At 36.6% G+C, this 25790-nt stretch overlaps 1 protein-coding gene across 5 annotated transcripts in view; it reads left to right on the top strand.

The window, feature by feature from the left end:
- Positions 1–1111: 1111 nt before the first annotated feature.
- LOC308706925 (uncharacterized protein) overlaps positions 1112–25790 on the top strand; it is a 66550-nt gene continuing 41871 nt past the window's right edge. For 4 of the 5 annotated variants that reach the window (XM_081392840.1, XM_081392838.1, XM_081392835.1 and 1 more), the window contains exons 1-2: positions 1112–2292; positions 3145–3414. The gene's annotated coding sequence lies outside the window, so the exon portion shown is untranslated. Of the gene's footprint in view, positions 2293–3137; positions 3415–25790 lie in introns of all 5 variants that reach the window. The other variant, XM_081392836.1, reaches the window with a different exon arrangement.

Here is a 25790-nt window from a genome sequence, read left to right on the forward strand (position 1 = left end):
TAGGTCCTGCAATTGGTCTCTGTGTCTTTATAATTTTCTTCATTTGTATTCCTATTTTGCCTTCACTAATTATAAATAATTCTGCAGTGACAAATTAAGGTAACACTTTATTTTAAAGTAACTAACCCTAAACCAAACCCTAACCGTAACTCTACAGTAAGTACATGTTGTTAATTAATATTACTCAGTATTTATTTGAGTAAGTACAGTGTAACTATGTCACCTTAAAATAGTGTAACCCAGATTGATATTTAAAAGTAAAAATATTTCATGTAGTTGCTCAGTTAAGGCATAAAAACTACATGCATATTATTATTATTATTATGTGCATGCACCTTTTATGGTGCTATGGAATATTTATACTTGTAAATTATTAATATATTATTATTATTATATTTATTATGTGCATACACCTTTTATGATACCATTGAATATTTATACTTGTAAATTATTCATATTTTATCATTTATTATTATTGTTATTGTAATTATTATTATGTGCATGCAACTTTTATTATGGCATTAAATATTTATACTACTAATGGTAATTCTTATCATTATTTAACATTTGGGAGAAATGTTCTGTTACAGCATGTCACATCGCAGGTCATGACAAGTTTATTAAGATTTCTGGCTCTGGGTATTTCATGTCAACCATTCAGTTATTTGAACAACAACAACAACAACAACAACAACAACAACAACAGAAAATCAATCTACAATATCTCCAGTATAGAGAATTTTTTTTTTTTTTTTTTTTTTTTTTTTTTTTTAAGTACGGCATATGATAACAAACAAATTCATTTTCATTTCCTTTGGCTCTATAAATATTCATGTCATCAAATCTCTCATCAGGACATCGCGGACAGAAGCGATTGTTCAGAGACTGATCTGGGGTGCGTTTCCCGAAAGCATCGTTGGCCAACTATGGTCGCAAGTTCCGTCGTTACCAATAGAGTTCAATGGACATTGCGATGAACTTGCGACCATAGTTGGCCAACGATGCTTTCGGGAAACGCACCCCTGGCTAGTTACGGTGGCGATGCTAAAGCTAACGCTAACATCGGGCCTTGTTTAGCTCAGTGTTTGAAGGTTCAAGCCATAGGGTTCAAGCAGACGAAGATCTTGTTTGCAGGATTTTTTTTATGTTTTTGCACCAAGGCTGCATTTATAAATAAAATAAAACAGTAATATTATTACAATTTCAATAGCCTAAGTGCTTTCTATTTGATTACATTTTAAAATGTCATTAATTCCTGTGATGGCGAACTCATATGCTGATTTGCTTAGTTATTATTACTGGCGGTCGATAATTAAAAATGGTTCTTATTATTATCATGTTGAAAACAGCTGGTTCAGATTTTTTTTTTTTTTTTTTTGGAAACCGTGATACATTTTTAAAATGATTTTATTTTGCAGGATTCTTTGATGAATAAAGTTCAAAAGAACAGCATTTATTTAAAATATAATCTTTTGTAACATTATAAATGTCTTAACTGTTACTTTTGATCAATTTAATGCATGCTTGATTAAAATGATTAATTTCTGTCCTTTTTATTATTATTATTTAAAATATGAAGCAGCAACTGTTTTCAACACTGATAATAATCATAAATGTTTCTTGATCATCAAATCATCATATTAGAGTGATTTGTGAAGGATCATGTGACACTGAAGACTGGAGTAATGATGCTGAACATTCAGCTTTGATCACAGGAATAAATTACACTTTACTGTATATTCACATAGAAAACTTTACATTATAATAATATTTTAGAATTTTCATGAAAAAAAAAATGAGCAGAAGAGACTCTTTTAAAGGCGGTGTTTGTAACGCATCTCATGCTGTGGATCAAAACGCGTGTGTTTCTGCCTTCTGACGGTTATACTGTTTAAAGTTCACCTCCTGTTGGGTGTTTATGGACACTGCGTATGAATCTGCATGAGTGTGTCTTCATCATCTGTCCAGTGAACCGAGCGAGTGCTGAAACTTCGGGATTAGTGGAAGCCTCCATCGGCTCCGAGCCAGCGACTTCTAAATGTGGATTGTGGAAACTGGATATAGTGTGTGACCCGTCCGAGATCCTCCTCCTCTTGATCTGGTGTCAATGATCATGTGCTCACACACACACACTCACACACACTAAAGATCATCCATCAGCCTTAATTGGATCTATAGATTCCCGGATGTTGGAAGTTAGCAGCAGAAATGCGGTCACTCCAGTTTCATCCGTGCTGTGGGACGAGTTTGATTTGTGTTTTGACAGCTGAAGGAGACTGAGTCAGGAGTGAGGTGAGTCAATAGCTCGAACACACACACATAAAAAGCCTCGTACAACCTGTGTGTGTCACGCTGAACTCCAGCATCTGAGCCCTCGGGTTCAGGACCGCACTGGACTCGCAGAAATAGCTGTGAATAAATTGCTGGAGTCAACACAGTAGCATAGCGATGTCCGAAGGGTCATTTGATTAGCAAGGTCGATGTCATACACACACACACAACACGCTTCTCCATCGACCACCATTTAAAACAAGCTGTTTGGATGATCTTCAATATCTGACATGAACCTTAGAGCAATAGTTCACACAAAAAAATGAACGTTCTGGCATCATTTATTTACTTTAAACCAGCATGACTTACTCTCTTTCTTCTGAATGCAAAATAAGGGTTTGGACCCCATTGACTTTCATTGCACTGAGACTTTTTAAAAATCTTTTGAATGTCTTCTTTTGTATTCCACAGGAAACAAAAAATATGTTTGAGAAATAAATGCATGTAGCAGATGTTTTTTTGTTGTTGTTGTTGTTTTCAAGCAAAATGACATCAGGTAGAAATATAGTCTTGTTTTTGAAATAATAATAATGTATTAAAATGAAGTGAGTTTATGTTTAAAACAAACAAGTATCTGCCAGTTTGGTCAGAAAAATAAACAGAAAAAAATATGATTTTTCTGACCCCATTGGAAGATATTTGTGTTTAACTGTGACATATTATGCCCCTTTTCACAAGATGTAATATAAATCTCTGGTGTCCTCAGAATGTGTGTGTGATATTTCAGCTCAAAATCATCATTTATTATATTGATACTTGCATGTCTCGCCCATTTGAATTAAACTGTCCTGATGCAATTTGTTGAGACTCCAGATGATCTTTGCTGATGTGGTCCAGTGGGAGTCAGAGGATCTTTGGTGAATGGAAAGACAAGGCCGCAGCCTGGCACAAGCTTGGGGGTCCTTAGAAACTTCTAGTTCAGCATCTTCTTCACGTCAGGATTTCAGAACGGGACTAAGAGAGAAGAGCTAAGAGAGCTGATCTTGTGATCAGTAAAGACGTCACACCCTCTGGAGGTGTGTGAGCCAATAAGACGTGTTTTCCTTTGGAGGGAACTTTCTGTATGACCCATTGTTCAAGCAGGTATTTGAACATGTAATTTGATTGGATGTTTAACACAAGAATCTTTAAGATGCTTATAATACTAATGCGTCACAACGTTAGCAAAATGTAATGTAAATTAACAAATGGAGGACGAAGATTGGAGTTTATAGAGACTAAACATGCCACACATATGATTTTGGTAAACCATAGTATGCAACAAAGTCTGAAACATTAATCCCAAAAATTTACAAGAATACAAAGGCCAAACCACATAGAAGGAAAATCATTAGATGAGAAAATTAGATACATGTTTATATATATTTCTCAAGTGGTTACATACACACTCGCTCATGAAGTCTCCAGCCGGCAGATTTGCTGAATTAAAAGCCTTGACGGTGGAGCTGGACGTGCTTCTCGAGAACAGTGTGTGATACAGGCCTGAAAACACACTCCTCTAGCACAGCTTCTCCACACACACACACACACACACACACACACACACACACACACTCATCTGTGAGCCAGTATTGATCGGGTGTCCAGGTCAGGCTGCGTTTATATTCATTTGCAGTCTTTGGCAAGACTAATATATAGTTTTCAGGGCTTTCAGTAAAGCAGAAACACATACGGCTCAAATGCGGCTCAAGAAGAGTCTCGGTCATGCAGTCGTCCACTGGACACTCACTGGGAAAACATGCTTCGGTTCGAAATACCATTAAACACACCCATACATACAGCTCACTGCGGTTTCCAGCTGAAATAAACACTAGAGGCAGTAAAACACTATAACTTTTATTCATTTTCAATCAAATTATGATTCTAGCGGCAGATTACTGATTAAAAAACAACATTCCCATAGTGCATGAGTTATAAACTAACACATATTAAGGTTTGCGTCACGTGTGTGTGTGTTTTCTGGTGTAGTAAACTCTCTCGAAGCTGCTAAAATGACGCGGTTGCTTCAGCAAATTCAGTGTTCGTACTTCAGGTTTGCTTTTGTTCGGTGCTGCGTTATTTTCAAACGTGACAGAGCATTAACATTTAGCGTAAATCACATTTCAATTCCGAACTGTTGCGGATGTACAACAGCCAACTTAATAAAACACTGCCAGATTCACATTCATCTGTTTCAGATTAAACTGAACATGCTTTTAATGCCACTCACTCTGAAAGTGCACGAAACGTGCAAGAAGCAACGTAATGTCATTTCACATGCATTCCCACAAGCCTGAGCTGTTTTAAAGGGGTGGTGTAATGCCCTTTTCACAAGATGTAAAATAAGTCTCTGATGTCCCCAGAGTGTGTGTGTGAAGTTTTAGCTCAAAATACCCCACAGATATTTTTATATAGCATGTTAATAAATAATGACAGAATGATCATTTTTGGGCGAACGATCCCTTTAATGCCACATTCACTGGTGAAGTGTTGGATAAAAAGCACTTCCAGTTCATATAAACGCTGAGCATTGTAATAATGGCACACATGGACGTCGCTGCTTTTCTCACAGATATCATTTGTGGTGAACGCTTCTTTACCGCACAGACCATCCGAGACCTTGAGAATAAGGGACGTGAGCATAGAAACCAGATATTGGCGTGAGATGTTAGTACAAGCTCAAATTTAGCCAGTGCATGTGCAGCATTATAAGTCAAAGGCTCCTTTTTCACAATTATGTGTGTTTATCGTGGAACTATTGTATTTCACGCACCAAGCAGGACTGAAGAGCTGGCAAACCGAAACCAGCATCAACAGCATCCGGTTCCAGTGACACAGAAGATCCTGATATCAGGAGAGCTCAGCGAGAGTGTGCAGTCAAACACACTGAAACACACTGATCATCTGCCGTCATAGTGTGTGTCCTGTTTAAAGGGGTGGTTGATTATGATTTGACTTTTCTAGCTTTAGTTAGTGTGTAATGTTGCTGTTTGAGCATAAACAACATCTGCAAAGTTACAACGCTCAAAGTTCAGAGCAAAGGGAGATATTTGCTTTTACAGAAATCGCTTTTTAAGGACTACAACAAACGGCTGGTAGAGACTACACCACATTCCTCCCGGGTTAGTGACATCACCAACCCTAGAATTTACATAAACCCCGCCCCCTGAACACGATTTATAGATTATCAAGACAGAATATGCTAATCAATGACTAGAAGATAACTACACATAAACTACATAAATTCATCAGCTAACCATTCAGAAATGTCCTGTTGCTTCTACATGTTGTCACTTCTTCTCGAGTCTCTCCATCATTGTCTGACTCCAGTTTGAACATAAAAGGCTAAAAGTTTTTGATATTTTCAGTGCATGTGTGTGTGAGGTAAAAGCACACGAGCTCTTGAAGCTCCGCCCCCTGTGCCGGGAGCAGCAGCTCATTTGCATTTAAAGGAACAGACACAAAAACGGTGTGTTTTTGCTCACCCTCAAAAAGTGACAATTTTAACCCTCATTTCATTCAAAACCTGCAGAACACAAAATAATATATTTTAAAGGATGATTCGACTGATTTGATCCATGCAATGAAAGCCAAAGCAACATTGAACTCATTGACTTTCACTCTATGAACAAAAAATATCTTCCTTTCCCTTTAACATGATCGGTTCACATGATGTGTAGGTGTAAATGAAAATGCATGTTATGTAATGAGATTACGCCGCAAATAATCATATTGCTCACGTTTAGAGAGTGTTAATGTTATAGATTCTGCAGACTTGAGCTAAAAAAAGATCGAATAATGAAACCATTTTAAAGGAGGCCTAGTAATGTGTCACCCGTATGATTTATGTTGTTTAACACACCGTCTTTCTGGAAGTTTGTTTAATGTGGATTTTACAGTGACCCCCAAATATGGAGGCAATATTTACAGGACAGACACACACATTTACCAGCTGACACCCTGAATGACCTAATGAGTGTGTGTTTGACAGAATCGTGGCTTCTGATTGGCCGGCCTGCTATAACAGTGTGTGTGGTGTAAGTGTGTTAGACGTGTGTATCTGCCGGTGTTCATGGAGTCGTCGTTCGTGTGTGAGGTAATGAGATCTTCCCCGCTCAGGTTCACTTCGCCCTGATTCTGTCACGAAAGGAGTTTTTCCAGATCTTTGCTGGACACTCCAACGGATTCTTCGATTATGACATTATGACAATCCCAGATATTTATGAATCATTTCAACACCTGTTCTGCAGCTCATATGAGCTCAGTTCCTCCTATTCACTTCATAACATAACATAACATAACATAACATAACATAACATAACATAACATAACATAACATAACATAACATAACATAACATAACATAACAAACCTATATATAATATTAATAAAAAATAAATATGATTTATTTTATAATCATTTAAAATTATATTTAATTGGAATTTATATTCCATTTACAATTCAAATGTGATAGACTTCTACACGATAATCTAATTTAATATATTAAGAATTACATTTTAAATATATATTTTATGTTGAGAGGTTCCAGTTATAATATAATATAATATAATATAATATAATATAATATAATATAATATAATATAATATAATATAATATAATATAATATAATATAATATAATATAATATAATATAAGAATAATTTGATGTTATATATTTATATAAAAAATTACAGTAACAGTTCATATTATATTATATTATATTATATTATATTATATTATATTATATTATATTATATTATATTATATTATAATTTGATGTCATATATTTTATAATAATTTTAAATTTATATAAAAAATCCAGTTAGTTTATAATATAATATAATATAATATAATATAATATAATATAATATAATATAATAATTTGATGTTATATATTTTATAATATTTACATTTATATAAAAAATTCCAGTAACAGTTCATATTATATTATATTATATTATATTATATTATATTATATTATATTATATTATATTATATTATATTATATTATATTATATTATATTATATCATATTATAATTTGATATTATATTATAATTTGATGTTATATATTTTATAATAATTTTAAATTTATATAAAAAAATCCAGTTAGTTTATAATGTAATATAATATAATATAATATTCATTTTCTATAATATGTTTTATATTAAAAACTTCCAGTTGTCAATGTGACCTATATTTTATAATAATCTAAAATGTATATTGGAAGTTCCAGTATGACTGGCGTCTGCCCTGATTCTGTCATCACTAAAGCAGATTTCCCTAAAGGACTCTCCAACAGATTCTTTGATTATGTCATATCTGGTGCAGAATCTCAAATATTGAATAATCATTTCAGCACCAGCTCATATGCTCCCAGTTCCTCATCTTCACTTGACTTCAACAACAAACGTTTGAAGTCGAACAGATTGAAGAGATGATTGTGGACATCATGTGACCCGCAGCTGTTCATCAGGGATTCCTCTCTCTGTAATAAACATAAATCAGTTCTTTTACCTTTGCCCTGCGTCAGGTCGCTCTCCTAAACGCTCTTTCAGGTTTTAATACATCAGCTATTGTTGAGCTAGTCCTCGATGTGACCTCTTGACCCCTCGACACACACCCTTACAAGACGACTGCTGATCCAATCACACTACTCATTTACATGACACTGGCTGAGTGATCACATGGAGACGATGGTCACCATGACAACATTAAAGGACATATGGTGGAATAATTGGACAGGTTGACAGTGTGTGTGTGTGTGTGTGTGTGTGTGTGTGTGTGTGTGTGTGTGTGTGTGTGTGTGTGTGTGTGTGTGTGTGTGTGTGTGTGTGTGATTGTGTGTGCACATGCTCCGCTCATTAATCTGGAGTTTCTGTCAATGTGCATCATAGAATTCAGGATGTTTGAGCATTGTACAAAAATGTTACTTTTTCAATATTAAATCAGCATATATATTTATTATTAATTTAAATGTAAAAAAATATATAATTTAAAATGTATGTATGTGTGTGTGTGTGTGTGTGTGTGTGTGTGTGTGTGTGTGTGTGTGTGTGTGTGTGTGTGTGTGTGTGTGTGTGTGTGTATACAGACATTAATTTTTAATTATATATTTCATATTACAAAGTTCTAGTGTCATTGTAATATAATATAATTAATATGATAATACATTGATTTAATATTATATATTTTAGAATAATTTTACATTTATATAAAAAATTCCCATTACATTTCCAATATGATTGAATTATACACACTAATATAATATAATATAATATAATATAATATAATATAATATAATATAATATAATATAATATAATATAATATAATATAATATAATATAATATAATACATATATATATTTTATAATAATAATTTTATATTTATATTACAAAATATTCAGTTACAGTACCGATATTACTGACTTATACACAATAATATAATATAAAAATACATGCATTTTATATAAAATATTTTATAATAATAATTTTATATTTATATTAAAAAACATCCAGTTAAAGTACCAATATAATTGACTTATATAATATAATATAATATAATATAATATAATATAATATAATATAATATAATATAATATAATATAATATAATATAATAATACATATATATTTTATAATAATAATTTTATATTTATATTAAAAAATATTTAGTTACAGTACCAATATGATTGACTTGTATATATAATATAATATAATATAATATAATAATTGATCTGAACATGAACTGTTGCCATCCTCATGCACTTATCTCTGAGAAAAGCTCAGATCCTGTAGATTCTGTTTGGTTTCTCTCTGGTCTCTCAGAGAAGAACAATAGTGTCCCGTGGATCTGACACCCGTCCAAGGACTCGCCCGCAGAGTACAGCTGCCATATGATCAAACTTTCATGAGCTTCAGATTAATAAACCGTGGAGATGAAGCACGCTTATAGAGGCGAAGAGCAATGACACTAACCTTGTCTTAAGGCAAAGTGTATTATCATGTGTCAGTGAACTGAACTGCAGCCTGTTTGTTTGTGGGAGAGTTCTGGAGGTCTGAGATGATCCCGAGAACAAACTCCTGCACTGACCGCTTGTCTCTGAGTGTCTAAGAATAGATGTGTCCTGCTCAAAGCCATTGACCTGTAGGGATTGAGGTCAGCACACGGTGACCGTGGCGGAGAACGTCTTAGAAAGTTACATGATTAGCAGATTGACATGCATCTCTCATCAGAAGAAGACGCCAGTGAGAGTCCTGTAGTGTAATCTACTCTAGTAAAGCTTGTAGACTAACTTTGCTGTCTTGTCATTGAGAAAGTTTGAAGTATTTTTTTAAAAAGTATGAAGGTTTAAAGGTCATGCAGTCTCTTATGGAAGCTTGTTTCTGCCACAGAATGAAAAATAAAAAAGGTAATTGTGACTTTTTATCTCACAATTGCGAGATATTAAGTCGCAGTTGTGTGTTATAAAGTCAGAATTGCGAGATATAAAGTCAGAATTGTGTGATATAAAGTCAGAATTGCGAGATATAAAGTCGCAATTGCGTGTTATAAAGTTGCATTTGCGTGTTATAAAGTCAGAATTGTGTGATATAAAGTCAGAATTGCGAGTTATAAAGTCAGAATTGCGAGATATAAAGTCAGAATTGTGAGATATAAAGTCAGAATTGCGTGTTATAAAGTCAGAATTGCGAGATATAAAGTCAGAATTGCGAGATATAAAGTCAGAATTGCGAGATATAAAGTCAGAATTGCGTGTTATAAAGTCAGAATTGCGTGTTATAAAGTCAGAATTGCGAGATATAAAGTCAGAATTGCGAGATATAAAGTCAGAATTGCGTGTTATAAAGTCAGAATTGCGAGATATAAAGTCAGAATTGCGAGTTATAAAGTCAGAATTGCGTGTTATAAAGTCAGAATTGCGAGATATAAAGTCAGAATTGCGAGTTATAAAGTCAGAATTGCGAGATATAAAGTCAGAATTGCGAGATATAAAGTCAGAATTGCGTGTTATAAAGTCAGAATTGCGAGATATAAAGTCAGAATTGCGAGTTATAAAGTCAGAATTGCGAGATATAAAGTCAGAATTGCGAGATATAAAGTCAGAATTGCGTGTTATAAAGTCAGAATTGCGAGATATAAAGTCAGAATTGCGAGATATAAAGTCAGAATTGCGTGTTATAAAGTCAGAATTGCGAGATATAAAGTCAGAATTGCGAGTTATAAAGTCAGAATTGCGAGATATAAAGTCAGAATTGCGAGATATAAAGTCAGAATTGCGTGTTATAAAGTCAGAATTGCGAGATATAAAGTCATAATTGCGTGTTATAAAGTTGCATTTGCGTGTTTTAAAGTCAGAATTGTGTGATATAAAGTCGCAATTGCGTGTTATAAAGTCAGAATTGTGTGTTATAAAGTCAGAATTGTGAGATATAAAGTCAGAATTGTGAGATATAAAGTTGCATTTGCGTGTTATAAAGTCGCAATTGCGTGTTATAAAGTTGCATTTGCGTGTTATAAAGTCAGAATTGTGTGATATAAAGTCGCAATTGCGTGTTATAAAGTTGCATTTGCGTGTTATAAAGTCGCAATTGCGTGTTATAAAGTTGCATTTGCGTGTTATAAAGTCGCAATTGCGTGTTATAAAGTTGCATTTGCGTGTTATAAAGTCGCAATTGCGTGTTATAAAGTTGCATTTGCGTGTTATAAAGTCAGAATTGTGTGATATAAAGTCGCAATTTACAGATAAAAAGTTCCAATTATCTTTTATAATGTTTTATTCTGTGGCGGATACAAGTGTCCATAGTCTCTCAGACAGATAAACAGATCAAATAATAGCTAAACAGACATTTGGTTTTGACAGTACAAGAGTATATTCAGTGGTTGTACACTTGTATACATGACACATTTTCTGGCTGTAGTTTTTGACTGCAGCTGCAGGAGTGAATGTTTTTAATGTTATTAATTGCCTTCAGACAGAGTCTCTCAGGTCAGCGTGTTTATCCAGATGGTGAACATCAAGATCCACACGAGAAGTGCTAATTGTGTTCCACTGTGACGCTTGGCTGAGACGGATATCAGTATCATTGTTCAATATCTCCCATCTGTCTGAAGCACACGGATCCAGCGACTCCAAACACTGGGGTTTCTCCAATCATCAGACGCTCTAGCAGTGCGACTGCAATCTTAAACTCATAAATCACAAGACCATGACCTTTTCCGTTCTGCTACTTGCTCTATTCTCATTTCTCTAGATAGGATCTTTAACATAATACATTCAAATGCATTAATAATAAGAAGTAGCCTATATATAAATATAGCTGCGAGCAGCAATTATCATAGTTCAAGCGCTTTAAGGCATTTGAGCAGATGGGGAAAAATATGTTGTTTTATTTAGCAAACCTATAACCATTTGGATCATAAATTGAATAGACCATTTACAGCCAATACAGATAAGGAAATATATGTTTTTTAAAGCTTTATAACAGTTATAGCGCCTCCTATGATCCGATCTCTATAAAAGTCAGCATACTTGTTTAGAATCATATGTTGCACTCGCTCACCTAATTTCTTAGTTTATTTGGCTTAGGAATTATTGGCTTTTGGGTACATTTGGTCACACCATTTTTCTAAATGACCCTGTTATGGCTATCCAAGGGGTAAACTTACTTTTTATATATATATATATATATATATATATATATATATATATATATATATAATTAATTATTGACCTAGAGAGTCCAGAGAATAGTACTCCAGTGGTTTTATCGAGGTTGAGAGAAAAAAAAAACTAGGACTTGTTTGCAAAAGTAATAATCTCAAATATTTAACAAACGATTTGATTGACAGGAGTGGTCCTGGAGGCAAAGTTGTTCAGAATGAGGAGATCTAACGTATGATATGAGTATTGTGTGTATGTGCAAAACATAGTGTGATATATACAATCATATACAACTGCGTGTAAACGTAATATTGCCCCCTAGTGGCCGATTCTTTCAAATTTCTCACAGACCCATAAGGTCCAACATGTCCACCAAGTTTCATTCCGATCGGCCACCGTTAACCTGGTCTAATAGGTGCTCAGACTTCATTGGCTGATGACAGCCATGTTTTTCGAGATATGCAAATGTCCAAATAATCATGGCACCTTGGACAAAGACATTGCATGCCAGTTTTCAAGTCAGTCGGACTAATGGTTGTGTGGTTACAGCCATTTTCACAGTTTTTTTCCTGTTAAAGTGCCACCTAGTGGCCAAACGCCACGATTTGTTTTACTGTAACCTCAGATTGAGCTCTTACATATGTGTACCAAGTTTGGTGAATATATCTCATTACGTTCAAGAGTTATAACCATTTTGGTAAAAGAAAATTATTTATAATTATTTGATCATTATTTATACTCAGACTCCAGAAAAATGATATAGATTAAAAATGAATTATGATCACTTCCAAATCACTTTGCACTTTGTTCATTATTGGGGGTTCAGAAACCCGTTTGTAACTGTTAAGACAGTTACAAACGGGTTTCTGAACCCCCAATAATGAAATATTTAATTATTTAAGCCTACTTCAAGGAAAAGGAAAGCAGTGAAACACTTTGAAGAAAAAAAAAAACTATATTTTCTCATATTGCACAATTTGCATGCTGAACATGTAGAACAAAGTGATTTGGAAGTGATCATAATTCATTTTTAATCTATATGAGCAGAATTTTACATTCCACATTCAACACCATGAAGAAGTCTCCCAGAAGGCTTTAGCAGGCCAGACATCGACTGTACTAACAATCAAAGCCCATGTTTTTTCCATTAGAACTCATAGTTTTCTGGGTTATAAGATGGACAGCTGTCCTAGATTCACACAACTCCAAGAGAATATTTGATCAATCCAGTGTTTCTCAAACTGTGTCATTCTGTTCGGCAATCTACATAAAATGGCCTTAAATATTTTCTTTAGATAACACAGACACTTTATATCAGTGTGTATATATATATATAGGTATAGATATATAGATATTTAGCAAGCAAGCAACTTTATTTATATAGCACATTTTCAAACAACAGACGTTGCCCCAAAATACAGGGTGGGCCATTTATATGGATACACTGTAATAACATGGGAATGGTTGGTGATATTAAAGTCCTGTTTGTGGCACATTAGTATATGTCATGGTCACCACCCATCTTGAGGAGTTTGCCCCCTCACATATACTAATGTGCCACAAACAGGACTTTAATATCACCAACCATTCCCATGTTATTACGGTGTATCCATATAAATGGCCCACCCTGTACTTTACAAAAATGAAATATATATATATTCATAAATAACAATATAACTTTTTTTTTTTGCAACATATTTTTATTGAAAACTGAATCGAGTTACATAGAATTAACAACTTTTACAATTTAGATTTTAAACAAATAAAAGAGAACAAGAAAAGAAAAAGACATAACCAAACCACCCCACCCCACCCCACCCCACCCCACCCCGGCTTATTTAAAATCATATACAAATATAAAATATAACAGGACTTAGTCTGGTAAGACTTGCAAGTCTGCAAAATATGATAGAAAAGGCTGCCAGATATAAAAAAACTTGTCAGTGTTTCCTTTCATTGCGTACTTGATTTTCTCAAGTTTTAAGAAATGCATAGCATCAGTAAGCCACTGTGAAACTGATGGAGGATTTGGAGATTTCCACTGTAAGAGAATTCGACGTCTGGCCAATAAAGATGTGAATTTGAGAATTTCTTTCTGTGCCCAATTAAATCGATCTGATTCGTCTGGGGTCCCAAAAATAGCAATTAAGGGGCAAGGTTGAAGGTGTATTCCTATTATAATTGAAATTATGTTGAAGAAACCAGACCAAAAGTCGTGTAACCGTGGACAAAGAAAAAACATGTGGCTCAAATGACAACATGGGTTAAGACATCGTTCACATTTATCCTCTACTCCAGGGAAAATTGCAGATAATCTTGCTTTGGAGAAATGGACCCTGTGTACAACCTTGAAATGAATCAGTACAAGACGTGCACAAGATGAAACAGTACTCAGTCTATCAATGACCTCTTGCCACCACTCCTCACTGAATTGTTGTCCCAGTTCCTCCTCCCAAGCAGTCTTAGTTTTTGAGTTTGAGTAGTTACAAAGATCCAGAATACAATTATACATTTCTGAGATAATCCCTCTTTGTTGTGGCTTAAAGTCAAGCAATCTATCCCATGGTTGTTGAGGAGGTAAGAAGGGAAAATTAGAAAAACTTTTTGAAACAAAGTGCCGAACTTGAAGGTACCTAAAAAAATGGTTCACAGGTAATCCATACAATGATGACACATTGGTAAAACTTCCAAAGATACCATTGGAATACAAATCAGTAAAACAACGTATACCTTTGTTATGCCATATTTTAAAAGTAGAATCAAGAGATGAGGGAGGGAACAAATGATTCCTACACAGTGGACCAATTGGAGATGATGTTACAAATTTGAAATGTTTCCTGAATTGATACCAAACTTTTAAAGTGTTAAGCACTACAGGGTTTTTAACATACAGCGAAATTTTGGTTGGAAGAGAGGAGTGTATGAGGGCAGATAAAGAGGATTTCGGACAACAAGAAAGGGCTTCCAATTTGCACCAAGGTAAATAAGGAAACTCATTCCAGCATCGTATTTTATGAATATGAATAGCCCAGTAGTAAAATTGGAAGTTCGGTAGAGCAAGACCACCACCAAACTTACATTGCTGAAGTAATGACCTGCGGACCCGTGGAGGCTTTGCGCACCATATAAAGGAACTTATCATTTTGTCTAAAGAGTTAAAGAAATATTTAGGTAAAAATAGAGGAATTGATTGAAACAAAAAAAGAAATTTAGGTAAAACATTCATTTTAATAACATTGATCTTCCCAATAAGGGAAAGAGGTAGATTATTCCATCTCTGGAGATCAGATTTAATTTTAGCCAAAAGCGGGGAAAAGTTAGCAGACAGAAGACTGGAAAATGTCCGTGTCAGATTAATACCGAGATATTTGAAGCCAGAGTGACTGATATTAAAGGGCAAGTCAGTTTGTTGAAGTAATAAACCCGCTGTATTAATGGGATAACATTCGCTCTTTTGTAAATTAATTTTATATCCAGAAAAAGAACTAAACGCTTTAAGAGTGGACAAAATGGTAGGAAGACAGGATATTGGGTCGGATACATATAACAATAAATCGTCCGCATATAAAGATAAACGATGTTCAATGTCATTGCGAAAAACACCTTTAAAACAGGTGGAGGATCGTAACATAATGGAGAGCGGTTCAATAGCCAAGGCGAACAAAGATGGTGACAGGGGACAACCCTGACGCGTCCCTCGCTCTAATGGAAAATATTCAGAGCGGATGTCATTTGTTTGAACACAAGCTTGTGGTGATGTATATAATAATCTCACCCAATTTATAAATTTATCTCCAAAGCCAAATTTTTTTAATACGGCGAATAAATATCCCCACTCTACCCTGTCAAAAGCCTTCTCAGCATCTAATGATATTACGAGCTCAGGTAAATCTGTTGTTTGGGCCGAATAAATTATGTTTAATAGAGTACGAATATTATAAAATAAATGGCGTCCTTTAATAAAGCCATTCTGTTCTTCAGAAATAATACTAGGCAAAACCTTTTCCAAACGAAGAGCAATAGTCTTAGCCAATACCTTTACATCAACATTTAGTAAGGAAAGAGGTCTATAAGAGCCACAGAGGTTAGGGTCTTTGTCAGGCTTTAAGAGAAGAGATATTGATGCTTGAGTAAGTGTAGGAGGTAGTAAACCGTTTTCCAAAGATTCATTATACATCTGCAAAAGTAAAGGGGCCAATTTATCACTGAATTTCTTAAAAAACTCTACTGTAAATCCATCAGGACCAGGGGCTTTATTTGACTGCATTGCTTTGATAGAAAGCAGTAATTCTTCCAAGGAAAGAGGAGCATCCAATTCCTTCACACGATCACAATCAATAGTAGGATTTTCAAGGTTATCCAGAAACTGATTCATCTTAGTGGTATCTGTTGGAAATTCTGATTTGTACAGAGCAGAGTAAAATAACTTAAACGATGTACTAATTTCCTTAGGATCTGTGACAAGTATACCAGAAGAATTCTTAATTTGGGGTATGAGACGCGAGGTGGATTGCCGTTTTAACTGGTGTGCCAATAACCGATTAGCTTTATCACCGTGTTCATAAAAAGTACCACGAGTTAATAATAACATTCGCTCTGCGCTTTTAGATGAAATTAGATCGAACTCTGTCTGGAGATCAAGACGCTTCTTAAATAGCTCTGGGGAGGGGTCAGATGCACATTCTTGATCAAGGTTACCGATAGCTACCAAAAGTTCTAACAGCCTTGTTTTATGTTTTTTATTGGAGTAGGAGGAATACGAGATAATCTGTCCCCTGAGAAATGCTTTCAATGACTCCCAAAGCAGTGAATATGATGTAGCCTCATTCTGATTAAAAGAAAGAAACTCATCAATAGAATTGGAAATAAAATCACAAAATGTTTTATCTGCCAGTAATAAAGAATTTAGTCTCCAAAGCGGTGCAGTATATTTATGTATGGATAATTGTATATCAAGAAACAATGGAGCATGATCGGATATTAGAATGGCTGAATAATCAGTGGAAACAACACAACGATTAATACTGTTATCTATAAAAAAGTAATCAATTCTTGAGTAAGACTGATGTACCTGGGAGAAGAAAGAAAACTTTTTAGCTGAGGGATTACGATGCCTCCAAGGATCCACCAAACCACTCTGAGTCATGAAATCAGCGAAGGATTTGGACATAGAAGATTGGGATATTGTGCGGGGACTAGATCTGTCTAACACTGGGTCAAACACACAATTCAGATCACCTCCAAAAATCAACAAGTGGGTGTTTAAATGAGGTATACTGCTAAGTAGTCTATTGGCAAAATCAACATCATCAAAATTAGGTGCATAAACGTTGACAAGCAACACCTTGGTCTGCATTAATGTGCCTGCCACTATGAGATATCTGCCATTTTTATCTGCAATAACCTCACTAGATAGAAATTGAACTTTTTTACCAATTAAAATAGCAACTCCTCTGGCTTTGGAGTTAAAATTGGAATGATGGATCTGACCTATCCAGGAAGACCGGAGCCTATGATGGTCTTTAAGTCTAAGATGGGTTTCCTGCAAAAACACAATGTCAGCGCTAAGCCGCTTCAGATGGGTAAAAACCCTGGATCTTTTAACAGGATTGCTCATACCTCGTATATTCCAAGTGAGAAAACGAATTGGCTTGCCCGTATTAGGATTCAAATTAACATTAGCAGAGCACATTTTTAATAAATAAGAAAACCAGAAAGCCAGGGTGAGTGACCTCCCCAAATTCCCACCCATACACATACATAACCCCATGTACCCACATACACCAAAACAAAGTCTCCATAAGGGAGACAGCAGTGCAAAACCGGGAAAACTGTCGCCACAACAGTGACAACTCGGAGAATCACTTAAGGTAAACCTAAGAGACACTCCCACAGAATCAATTGGCATTAAGGCTCAGCTAATACTGATATACCCCATTACGGTCGATCTAACAGTAATAAGATATCAAGTGCGTTTGCTAACTAGGCCTAATTTAAATTGTAAAGAGGAAATATAAACACTTGGCTCATCGTAACTAAACTTATATTATAACATTGAGCTAAAGTAGACCGTTATTACACCTCGATTTAAATTCACCAAAATTATAAGGAGAGATGAAGGAATCTCAAATTAAGAAATAAACAGGCCTAACCTAACATTAAATATATAAACACAGGATGTAAACAATATTCGAATGTAAACTGAAGGCATGATATGACTGTCAGATGCCACTTGTAAATATTACCCAATGTTCATCTTCTCGACATAAGCTTTAGCATCGTCCGCTGAAACAAAGTCCTTTTCCACACCTCCATAGGTGATCCGCAGCCGGGCCGGGTAGAAAAGACCGTAACGGACCCCCTCAACGCCTCGCAGGTGCTTCCTAACTTCATTGAAGGCAGCCCTGGCTCGGGCTACTTTGGCAGTGTGATCGGGGAAAATACTAATCCTCACGTTCCCTGCACCAAACCGTTGGCCCTCTCTTGCGCGTCGCAAAACATCTGCACAATCAGTGTAGTAGTGGAATCTGGTGATAATGGGACGAGGTCGCTCCTCTGGTCTGGGCCTCGGCTGGGCTGATCTGTGTGCTCGGTCTAATAGCGGCTCTTTATCCAACTTCAATAGGTCCTTTAGCAGGGCGGCGACCGCGGTAGTGTTAACAACCGTGTCTTCTGAAACACCAACGATTCTTATGTTTTGGCGGCGTGATCTGGATTCGAGGTCCTCGCACTTATTCTCCAACTTGGAAAACTCGGAACTTAAGCGTTCATATTTGCACTTCAGACCAACAATGTCGTCAGTACATGACGAAAGAGATACTTCCACTTCGCCCACAGTACCTTTGAGCATAATTTACAACTTATCAACTGCATGATCCTTTAACAGGTATAACAAGTATATTATTGCCCGTTACATCATACTTCATCCACAAACATACAGTACACTCAAGTAAAACTATACATAATATATAGCAAATCTCAACTGCTTGATTGCTTATTTCATCAAAAAATGTAATCTATAATAAGACTATAAGGAATGCATGAATATTTTAAGATATTATGAATATTAACATCATGTTTTTCTGTAAAGCTACTTTGAAACAATGTATATTATAAAAAGCCCTATACCAATAAATGTATTATATTATATTATATTATATTATATTATATTATATTTTATTTTATTATCCTATATTATATTAGCCTATTTTATCTTAGCCTATATTATTATAATGCAGTCTGATTATATCCAAAGAATAGTTTTGAGCGAGCACTTTGTATTTCTAAAATATTCCGTTCGGAGGGCCATAAGGAGTTTAATCCTCCAGTCATGATTTATTCTTGCGTATATTTAGAGACATAAATAGTATATATGACATTAGTGACAAGTATATTTTTAAACGTGCTCATATTGACATGGAGAGCCTGAACTTCTCTCCACGACTCAGTCACCTCTGAACTTCTCGCCAATCCTGGATCCTTTAGGAAACCCTGCCCGCATTCCCGGTTCTCTCCGACGTGTGTGTGTGTGTGTGTGTGTGTGTGTGTGAACTCGTGACGACACTTAATCCGTCAGGGCTGGACTGATCACTGCAATGGACGTCTGTGAGGGAATCTGCAACATGTTTAATAGCATTTGATCTAGGTATAGTGCTTAAACTGCAGAATGTCCTTTAAGAGATTTTGGTTATGATTTGTTCTACATTCCTAATATTTTGAGCTTGTTATGCACTGCAAATAATCACTTTCTTGATTATGAAATAATTATTGTCTTGTTTTCCAGCACAACCATCTAAACATTCATAAATCAAGATATATTTACTGGAGAAGTAAAATGACAAAGAACAGTAGGGTTTGTTTTTCTGAAAAAAATATCAAAATGAAGTGAGTTTGTGCTTAAAACAAGAACAAATATCTGTCAGTCAGAAAAATAAACTTTTTCTGACCCCATTGGTTTAAAGTATAAACTCATTTCATAAACTCAACTTTTTTTTGTTCAGAAAACAAAACTTAATAACTTAATTAATTTTGCTTCTCCAGTAAATGTATCTTGATTTAAGAATTTATAGATATTTGTATCGGAAAACCAGACAATATACTTGTTTTTTGCAGAGTAAAAGATGAAAATCCATCGATTTGCTGTACATTGATGGAAGGTTTTGGCATTTAAAACACAACTTCTTGTGGTTAAACTGCACTGGTTGCATGTGCATGTCAAAGAACAAAATGGTCAAAGGTCATGTGTATTTATACTAAGCAGTTGCACATTCAGTTCTTCATCAATATATATTATGAGTTGCATGATAAATTGGTTCTTTTATTTACTAAAGTGACACAATAAAACATTGTATAATATAGCAAAGCTGTTTCTTCCATATTTGTTGGTTGCTCAGGGTCATTGTAAAAAACATGCAAGTCAGAAAACACACACATATGTGATGCAAATGTCAAAATGTGTAGGTTTATAACTCATGCACTGGGAAAAGTGTTTTGAGCTCATAACAGTGTTTTGCAAGGAACTGCATGAAAAACAAGTGTTGATAAATCAATAATCTGCCCCTGTAATCATAATCTGTGTGAAAAGGAATAAAAGTTGTTGGTGTTTTGCTGCCACTAGAGTTTATTTCGGCTGGAAACTGCAGTGAATTGTATGTACAGGTGCGTTTGTCGCGTCTGGTTCACTTTCCCTTTGCTGCAATCTAGTAAATGCCAATCTAGTTCATTTATGTGCAGTGCGTATAGTTATTTTACAATAAAAACAGAAGTAGTCTGTATCTACTCTAATAAGGCACGCTTGGTATTAATAGAGCAGTTTGAGGACAGATCCTTGGCTCAGTCTGACCGTTTGACTGACCTTTGTGTGCCAGTTTGTACAGTTTCACTTTGCACCTGCTGTTGTTGAAATGCCCGGCGTATTTCTGCGTACTTACGTAAGACGTATCACGAACATTTCTCTTAACCTTGAGAGTGTCGGCTGAGAAATAATAAATAATCAGGATGTCTGTACTGAAACTCTATATCGATGATCTCTGAGATCATGCTTGTGATTCTGATGCTGACTGTGACTCACGTAGAGGAAACGCCGATAACTTAAGCAGATGTTTGAGCCTTTCATTTTCCTTTCGCACTTAAGCCTCCCTTGGTTCAATTCACCAATTGGCTTAAGAAAATCCTACCAGCGATCACTCTGTGAAAAGTGTATGGCACAAGGCCAGTCTTTTGCCTGGATCTTGGGTTAATTTTTCTACCCAAATCCTGGGTTGAGCCTTTTAGGTAAAATTTTTGGATTATTTTTTTTATTTATTGTTTGAGTAGTTTTTGTGTTACCCAGCTCCTGGGTCAGACGTAACAACCCAGTGTTTGGGTCGTTTTTGTGTTACCCAGCTCCTGGGTCAGACGGAACAACTCAGTGTTTGGGCAGTTTTTGTGTTACCCAGCTCCTGGGTCAGACGTAACAACCCAGTGTTTGGGTCGTTTTTGTGTTACCCAGCTCCTGGGTCAGACGGAACAACTCAGTGTTTGGGCAGTTTTTGTGTTACCCAGCTCCTGGGTCAGACGTAACAACCCAGCATTTGGTTAGTTTTTCTGTTACCCAGATCCTGGGTCAGACGTAACAACCCAGCGTTTGGTTAGTTTTTGTGTTACCCAGATCTTGGGTCAGACGTAACAACTAGGGATGTCAATTTTCACAAATTCCCATGATCGATCGTCGTTTAAATTAACGATCAATTAATCGATTAATCGTTAGCCTTAATACTGCGATATGCATCAACTGCAGTGGCATGTGGCCAACAGCATGACAGGGTCTGCAAATGCTAATGTTCCTCACCAAATCAATTAGAATGGTTTTAAATATAAATAAAGGGCTAGTAGGATTGTAAAATGTTTCGATGTGATTGATAATTAAATTAATTATTTAATAATCAAATATAACTACTAATACAACGCGTCACCAACGCCGCCTCATATGCGCTAGAATGTGTGACTGTTGTGGACGCGCTCTTCCTGGAACAACTGCACGCGCTGAATGAATCTGCTACCGTTAAACTGGAGCACTTTGCTAGCACGTTATTTATCTAAAAGAAACGCATCCTATATGAGATTAATCAGATATATTTAAAATAAACATAATATTACAAATTATATCTGCACAAAATGACGCAAATTCATGCACAAGTGAACTTGAACTAAGTTATATGTTTATGTTATAATATTATGTTTATTTTAAATATATCTGATTAATCTCATATAGGATGCGTTTCTTTTAGATAAATAACGTGCTAGCAAAGTGCTCCAGTACATGAGTATACTCATGTTGTGGACGCGCTCTTCCTGGAGCAACGCGACACGGCAACTAAACCCAAATAATTCACAATGTTTTATTACAGTATTGTTCTCTTTATAATGTTATGTAATATTACAGTCCCAATAGTCATTATTAAGGCGGGCGTACACGGTGCGATTTTTGCTTTTTTTACGAGCTCGCAGATGATTTTTTTCACTCGGGAGAAATCGAGTGGAATCGGTGATGCTCGCATGCTCGCGGCTCGCAGCGTGTGAGAGGAATTACGAGCCGAGCCGAGCACGTTATAAGCACCTCCCCGACCTTCCGATCATCTTTAAACATGTTTAAAAAATTCGGGGAGTCGGCCCGATTTTCACCAGCTGTCTCCTATTTCCAAATTATACACAACCACGTGGGGCTATACCTCAGTGGCAGCAACCATACAGCGTGCGCATACACTGTCTCTCTCCCTCTCTCACACTCTCATACACACACACACACACACACACACACACACACACACACACACACACACACACACACACACACACACACACACACACTTCTCTCAATTCAATTCTGTTCAATTCAATAAAGCTTTATTGGCATGACAAAAATACAATTGTATTGCCAAAGCATCAAAACAGCATAGAAAATTATTTTGAACATTGTACTACAGAAAATAATAATAATAATATTAAATAAAAATAATAAAATAAAAATAATAATTCTCTCTCTCTCTAGTTTTTACGTTGAATGGCTACTGTTCTCTGCTTTACAACAAATCATTTGCACACACATTTCTGTCATTTTTTCTCTCTGAAGCTTTGCCTGCATGCAATATTGACGGTCTCTGTGTTTAGCGCGAAAGCTCACGTGATTGCTGCCGGCTCGGGATAAAATTCGTGCAGGACAGTCGTGCCGTGGACCAGCTGCATTGACGCGATTATCAGTTAAACTGACTCGCAACGTGTGCAATATCTCACGACCTCCCGAGTGTCCGATCCTGGTCCGAACTCGCACCGTGTACGCCCGCCTTTAGTCGTGCACTGCCGTTTGAGCTGCGCGCGCTGAAGCTGACGCTTTACTACAGTGTTCTTAACCAAATGCATCCAATATGAGATAAATCAGATATAGATAGGCATACACAAAATAAACAGTATTACAACTTACATTTGAACAAAACAAAAGGCTGCGAATGCACACGCAAACTTACATGATGATGAAGGTGTAAAATGGTCCCAAACATAACTCCGGCGCGCTCGCTTTACATGTTTCGCGGTTGAGCAGCGCGCCGCGCACGAAAACCTGCTTAATCGATGATCGATAAGTTCTATCGATTAAATGTATTATCGACAATTAATCGATCGTCGATTAATCGTTGACATCCCTAGTAACAACCCAGTGTTTGGGTAGTTTTTGTGTTACCCAGATCTTGGGTCAGACGTAACAACCCAGTGTTTGGGTAGTTTTTGTGTTACCCAGATCCTGGGTCAGACGTAACATCACAGCGTTTGGTTAGTTTTTCTGTTACCCAGATCCTGGGTCAGACGTAACAACCCAGTGTTTGGGTAGTTTTTGTGTTACCCAGATCTTGGGTCAGACGTAACTTCACAACGTTTGGTTAGTTTTTCTGTTACCCAGCTCCTGGGTCAGACGTAACAACCCAGCGTTTGGTTAGTTTTTGTGTTACCCAGATCTTGGGTCAGACGTAACATCACAACGTTTGGTTAGTTTTTGTGTTACCCAGATCCTGGGTCAGACGTAACAACCCAGCGTTTGGTTAGTTTTTGTGTTACCCAGATCCTGGGTCAGACGTAACATCACAACGTTTGGTTAGTTTTTCTGTTACCCAGCTCCTGGGTCAGACGTAACAACCCAGTGTTTGGTTAGTTTTTGTGTTACCCAGATCTTGGGTCAGACGTAACATCACAACGTTTGGTTAGTTTTTCTGTTACCCAGATCCTGGGTCAGACGTAACAACCCAGTGTTTGGGTAGTTTTTGTGTTACCCAGATCCTGGGTCAGACGTAACAACCCAGTGTTTGGGTAGTTTTTGTGTTACCCAGATCCTGGGTCAGACGTAACAACCCAGTGTTTGGTTAGTTTTTCTGTTACCCAGATCTTGGGTCAGACGTAACATCACAGCGTTTGGTTAGTTTTTCTGTTACCCAGATCTTGGGTCAGACGTAACATCACAGCGTTTGGTTAGTTTTTCTGTTACCCAGCTCCTGGGTCAGACGTAACAACCCAGTGTTTGGTTAGTTTTTGTGTTACCCAGATCCTGGGTCAGACGTAACAACCCAGTGTTTGGTTAGTTTTTCTGTTACCCAGCTCCTGGGTCAGACGTAACAACCCAGTGTTTGGTTAGTTTTTGTGTTACCCAGATCTTGGGTCAGACGTAACATCACAACGTTTGGTTAGTTTTTCTGTCACCCAGATCCTGGGTCAGACGTAACAACCCAGTGTTTGGGTAGTTTTTGTGTTACCCAGCTCCTGGGTCAGACGTAACAACCCAGTGTTTGGGTAGCTCCTGGGTCAGACGTAACAAACCAGTGTTTGGGTAGTTTTTGTGTTACCCAGATCCTGGGTCAGACGTAACAAACCAGTGTTTGGGTAGTTTTTGTGTTACCCAGATCCTGGGTCAGACGTAACAACCCAGTGTTTGGGTAGTTTTTCTGTTACCCAGATTTTGGGTCAGACGTAACAACCCAGTGTTTGGGTAGTTTTTGTGTTACCCAGATCCTGGGTCAGACGTAACAACCCAGTGTTTGGGTAGTTTTTCTGTTACCCAGATCTTGGGTCAGACGTAACAACCCAGTGTTTGGGTAGCTCCTGGGTCAGACGTAACAACCCGGTGTTTGGGTAGCTCCTGGGTCAGACGTAACAACCCAGTGTTTGGGTAGTTTTTGTGTTACCCAGATCCTGGGTCAGACGTAACAACCCAGTGTTTGGGTAGTTTTTGTGTTACCCAGATCCTGGGTCAGACGTAACAACCCAGTGTTTGGGTAGTTTTTGTGTTACCCAGATCTTGGGTCAGACGTAACAACCCAGTGTTTGGGTAGTTTTTGTGTTACCCAGATCCTGGATCAGAGGTAACAACCCAGTGTTTGGGTAGCTCCTGGGTCAGACGTAACAAACCAGTGTTTGGGTAGTTTTTGTGTTACCCAGATCCTGGGTCAGACGTAACAATCCAGTGTTTGGGTAGTTTTTGTGTTACCCAGATCCTGGATCAGACGTAACAACCCAGTGTTTGGGTAGTTTTTCTGTTACCCAGATTTTGGGTCAGACGTAACAACCCAGTGTTTGGGTAGTTTTTGTGTTACCCAGATCCTGGGTCAGACGTAACAACCCAGTGTTTGGGTAGTTTTTCTGTTACCCAGATCTTGGGTCAGACGTAACAACCCAGTGTTTGGGTAGCTCCTGGGTCAGACGTAACAACCCGGTGTTTGGGTAGCTCCTGGGTCAGACGTAACAACCCAGTGTTTGGGTAGTTTTTGTGTTACCCAGATCCTGGGTCAGACGTAACAACCCA

This window comes from Scardinius erythrophthalmus (genome assembly GCF_964197995.2).
Source record: "Scardinius erythrophthalmus genome assembly, chromosome: 18".
NCBI classification, from domain to species: domain Eukaryota; kingdom Metazoa; phylum Chordata; class Actinopteri; order Cypriniformes; family Leuciscidae; genus Scardinius; species Scardinius erythrophthalmus.